This window comes from Otolemur garnettii, unplaced genomic scaffold (assembly GCF_000181295.1).
Source record: "Otolemur garnettii isolate 467f Iridium unplaced genomic scaffold, OtoGar3 scaffold00205, whole genome shotgun sequence".
Taxonomy (NCBI): Eukaryota; Metazoa; Chordata; class Mammalia; order Primates; family Galagidae; genus Otolemur; species Otolemur garnettii.
The window spans coordinates 1,888,976-1,894,608 of NW_003852600.1; the positions used below are offsets into that span (position 1 = coordinate 1,888,976).

Consider the following 5,633-nt stretch of genomic DNA (forward strand, 5'->3'; position numbering starts at 1 on the left):
TCATCCCTCTTTCCTATTCAACTTCATTTAGGAAGTCCTAGTTATAGGACTTACAGTAAGACAAGAACAGAAAAGGTATATAGATGTCGGTGCAACTTTACACAAAGTAACAACACCTACTCAGTCCATTTGCACTGAACTGCGGGGCGACACCAGCCAGCCCTCCACTCGGGAAGACAAGGGTGCAGCCCTTCCCCACAACCACACAGGCTGTTATTGAAATCTCAGGCATGAGAAATTACAGCACAGGGGCGAGTTTCCCAGAGAGAGTCAAGGTTAAGAAACAAGGAGTTTTTCTTTAAGAGCATAATTGACCCCTAACGCATTCTGTTTACTGCACTTCATTTTTGGTTTTTTTTTTTAGAGACAAAGTCTCATTTTGTCGCCCTCAGTAGAGTGCTGTGGTGTCACATCTCCCAGCAAACTCCAACTCCTGGCTTAGGCAATTCTCTTGCTTCAGCCTCCCGAGTAGCTGGGACTACGGCGCCTGTCACAATGCATGGCTATTTTTCTGTGCAGTTTGGCTGGGGCTGGGTTTGAACCCACCACCCTCCGTATATGGGGTCGATGCCCTACTCACTGAGCCACAGGCACCGCCCAACTGCCCTGCTTCACCTCAGCCTTATCTCTGGTAGGTGTGACTTAGGCCTGGACTGTGAGCTATAACAAGTATTGTTTTCCGTCCTCGGGGCCAGGAGCAATGCGGGGTTCTGTCCAGATTACTCCAGAACTTTTAACCCAATGCTCTGTCCTACATGTCGATCGGAAGGAAGAAATAAAACAGTTTTTGTTTACAGATGACATGAAAGCCTGTGTGGAAAATACCAAAGAATCAACAAAAAAACTCCCCTGGAACTAACAAGCAGTAAGGTGGCAGGGCACAAAGTCGGTGTACGAAGGTCAGTTATTTTCCTGTCCTGCCAGCAATAAGCAAGTGGGATTTTTATGAGACAGGGTCTCACTGTGTTGCTCAGAGTGGACTTGCTCTCCTGCCTTAGACTCCAGAGTTGCTGGGATGACAGGTGCCTGTCCCCTGGCTCAGCAATTGGAATTTGAAGTTAAAAAGGCAACAACATGTATGTTGGCACTGAAAAAGTTCAAAAATTTAAAAGGAAATGGTTAGGGCGTTGGATGCTGGAGAAGAGGCCATCCTGGTGGGGAGCAGGCAGACAACTTGACTAAAGTTGTCTACTATTCTAGGGTTCTACTATTTTGTGGAAGGTAGACCTTATGAGTGATGAAATGGGATAATAGCTGAGCAGACTTTCAAGCCAGACGGTGCAGGTGCAACCTGGCTTCTCATTGCCACGTGCAGGAGGAGAGACAGGAATGGTAAGAACTGCTAAGCAGAAAGCAACCAGAATGTGAAAATTGAAAATCTGGAAAATTCTTCACCTATTCATATTTCAAACAAACAAAAAATAATGCTTAGCATGTTGTGGAGAGAGCCCCAAGAGTGTCCCTGGGCAGTCCTTCCCTAAGGAGATTACCGTGGAGTTAACCAGCCATCTCAGCAGCAGCCAGAAATAGAGAGGGGATGACACCAGCAGAGACACTGCGAGTTTGCATGAGGGACAGACTGGATGCCATGAAGGGAGACTTGGAATTCTAGGATTCTACAGGACAAGACAATGAAGATATTTGAGTGTGAAATATCTTATCCTTCAGGAAAGGGGAGAACAGCCTTGCAGGCAATTCCGAGAGCACCAGGGCTGGGAGGCCAGTCAGAGGGTGGGGTCCCCTCCTTGGATTCAACAGGCCAGGCAGCCCCCACCCAGGGCCTCAGGGGCAGGATCACAGTGAAAAACTGTGTGGAGGGGCTCCACCACGAGGGGAGGGCCACGACCTAGGGCCGGAGTGCTCCCCTGTGGGCACAGAAGCCCAACCAGGCTGATTCTTAACCCTGAGGATCTAAATTCACCTCCTAGGATTTAGATTTGGCTGGTATCCATCGCCCCCGTCCTCTTTCCAGTCTCTCTCCTTCGGGTGTGCCTGTCCCATGGTTGTGGTTTGGAAGTACTTGTCTGGTTTCATGGGTTCACAGCTGGAGAGGAATTTTGCCTCCAGGTGACTCACAAATACCTGATTTAAATAATATCCAGGATGACTCTTTGAACTTGGAATTGATCCTGAAATGGGTTAAGACTTTGGGGCTGGCTCTGTGCCTATAGCTCAACGGTTAGAGCGCCAGCCTCATACACTGGAGCTGGTGGGTTTGAACCCAGCCCGGGCCTGCCAAACAACAGTGAAAACTACAACCAAAAAATGGCCAGGCGTTGTGGTGGGCACCTGTAGTCCCAGCTACTTGGGAGGCTGAGGCAAGAGAATCTCTTAAGCCCAGGAGTTTGAGGTTGCTGTGAGCTGTGAAGCCATAGCGCTCTACTGAGGGCGACATAGTGAGACTCTATCAAAAAAAATGAGAGAGACTTGGGGGCTGTGGGATGAAGAGAAGCACTGTGCGTGTAGGAGAGGCAGAGGAGGGAGCATTAGCATTGATTATGGGCTCCCAAAATTCACAAGAAAGCCCTAAACCACCATGTGACTGTGTTTAGAGAAAAACCTTTGGAGAGGTTAGTTCAGGTTAGAAGAGGCCTTAGAGGCGGTATCTTTATTCAGTAGGACTGGCATGTCTGGGACACACACGCACACACACATGAGCAGAGATACAGCCACGCACAGAGACGTCGCCTGCTGCAAGCCAGAGAGGGGCCTGGGGAGAAACCTGGATGGCACCTTGATCTTGGACTTTTAATCTCCATTAACTGTGAGATAATAAATTTGCATTCCTTAGCACCCAGTCAGTGGTTAAACTAGCACACAACATGATTCCAATAAGAACAGTGCGATTTTTACGTATGATGTGTGATTTTGTGTGAAAACAAGAGCTCTTACTCTACATACTGAAATATTCACGGGTTTCTGTTTTATTAATAAATGCCGTCTAGCCAGAGAGTTACGCAGTCTCTCATTCTCACTTGCCAAGCGTGCCAGGTTTAGTGCAGAAAGTGTCCTGCAGCAAAACGCCCCCAGGATGGTCCGTCACCTAGAGGGAGGTCAGTTCTTTGAAATTGATTGAATTATTACTTTATATAAGATTTTTCTTGTTAATTTTTTTTTTTTTTTTGCATTTAACTTGTTTCTTGAAGTGAATTAAAAACTTTCCACCAAGGCCAGGCACAATGGTTCATGCCTTATAATCCCAGAATTCTGGGAGGCCAAGACAGGAGGACGACTTGAATGAACCCAGGAATTCAAGAACAGCCTGGACAACCTAGTGAGACTCCACTACGTAAAAACTTGGGCAGGTGTGGTGGTGGGCACCTGCAGTGCCAGCTACTTAGGATGTAAACGCACCCCAGGGACCATCCAGGCTATGACATTAGCCTCGTCACGGGGAGCCATTTGCCGCCTGTGTGCTTTTGGTTTGTTCTGTCTGAAAAGTTTAGAATTAAACTGCTCTTTTTTTTTTTTTTGGAGACAGAGTCTTACTGTGTCACCCTCAATAGACAGCCATGGTGTTACAGCTCACAGCAACCTCAAACTCTTGGGCTCAAGCAATTCTCTTTCCTCAGCCTCCCAAATAGCTGGGACTATCGGCGCCTGCTACAGCACCCGGCTGTTTTTAGAGACAGTGTCTCGCTCTGGCTTAGGCTGGTCTTGAACCTATGGGTTTAGGTGATCCACCTGCCTCAGCCTCCCAAGTGCTGGGATTATAGGCATGATCCACTGTGCCCAGCCTTAACCTGCTACTTTCTTAGCTAGCTGCCCGGCATAAGGCTAGAAAATAACCTTGAGGAAAAACAGATCAGGAATCCAGCATAGACTCATCATAGCGAGATCCCCCAGTCGACCGTGTGGAGCAAGTCACAATGGTGGGCGTACAGCCGGCTCTGCCACCAGCCCCTCTGCAGCTTGCCTGTGTCAGGTGCTCAGGAAGCGGAGGAGGCGGGAGGTTGTTGAGACAACAAGACAACAGCCCACTGCCTCCTCAGGCTGCCGGTGCCCCCGTAAGCCCCTTCCATTTACCAACAGGCTCCTCTCACGTCTGGCTCTCAGGTGCAGGCAGCCGAAATGGTGTTTGGCAAGAGGGAGGCCGAGGCAGGAGGACCACGTGAGTCCAGGAGTGCACGGTTGCAGTGAGCTATGATGGGACCACTGCACTCCAGCCTGGGTGACAGATGAAACCCTGTCTCAATTAATGACTTCCCAGTTTTAGTATGATTTTCTCATCCTTATAATGCTATCAGTTTTGGGGTATACTTTTGAGACTCTACCGTAAGATACATAGAAGGTTATTACTGTTCTAGCTTCTAGATTCCTTTAATTTCCTCGCAGTGTTCCTAATCCCTGGTAATTCATGTAATTCTAAATGTTGGCCCATTATACCAGCACTGCCACATCAGCTGTCTTTAGTTATGACTTGCTGGGTTTATCTATCTCCATGCCTTTATTTTCAGCCTTTCTGGACCAACTTCTAGTAATTTTGTACCATAGGTAGCCTATATCTAGATATATTTTTTAACCAGTCTTATAGTCTCTGTCTTTTAATAGGTGAATATAATCCATTTAAATTTACTATTAGAATTTTCCTCATTTTTTTCTTTCTTTTTTTTTTCTTTTTAGACAGAGTCTCTTTTATTTATTTATTTATTTTGCAGTTTTTGGCCAGGGCTGGGTTTGAACCCACCACCTCAGCATATGGGGCCAGCGCCCTATCCCTCTGAGCCATGGGCACCGCCCTAGACAGAGTCTCATTATGTGGTCCTCAGTAGAGTGCTGTGGAGTCACAGCTCACAGAAACCTCAAACTCTTGGGCTTAAGTGATTCTCTTGCCTCAGCCTCCCAAGTAGCTGGTACTACAGGCACCCACCACGACACCCGGCCATTTTTTGTTGCAGTTGTCGTTGTTCAGCTGGCCTGGGCTGAGTTTGAACCCGTCACCCCTGATGTACGTGGCTGGCACCATAACCAAGGTGCTAAGGGAGCCGGGCCAGAATTTTCCTCATTTCTACTATCTTATTTTGAATTTTCTGTCTAAAAATCTTTTTACCCACTTTTTTTTTCTCTTGCTGAGTTCTCATTAAATGATAAGTTTTCTGTACACCTTTCACCTCCTTAGAAACTTTAGAAGGTAAGGAGCATCATCACCCTCAGTGGTTTCCGGAGTGAGCCTATGGCATCAAGGCCGTCCCCCTGGACTTTCTGCTCCTTTCTCTGGTTCCAGAAATTGTAGCACAAATTCTTTTCAGACTGACTATGTCTTTGTTGATCTCTCTCTTTCACATTTTACATATATTTCTGTGTCAATATAACTGGAATATTTTTTTCTTTCTTTATTTTCCTTTTTTTTCTTCCTTTTCTTTCTCTTCCTCTGTGCAACCCACTTCAGTGCCAGCAGCCCGCAGACACGGAGGCCAGGCAATGGCTCAGGGCCACAGTTTGCTCTGGCATGGGGCGCTATGAGTAACTGGTGTATTTTAAAAGTAGATAAATATCACCCTTCAAAACATTAAATTATTGCATGGCCTTAAACGAAATCCAGTCATTTCAGTTACCCAGTTATTATACTAAAAGTTGAAGATCCTTTATTTATATTTTATATTTTAGGTGTCAACTTGTCAAAATTTTATAAA

At 46.5% G+C, this 5,633-nt stretch overlaps 1 pseudogene; it reads right to left on the reverse strand.

Moving 5' to 3' along the window:
* Positions 1-5,369: 5,369 nt before the first annotated feature.
* Positions 5,370-5,521, reverse strand: LOC111721946 (annotated as a pseudogene).
* Between the last annotated feature and the right edge of the window lie 112 nt (positions 5,522-5,633).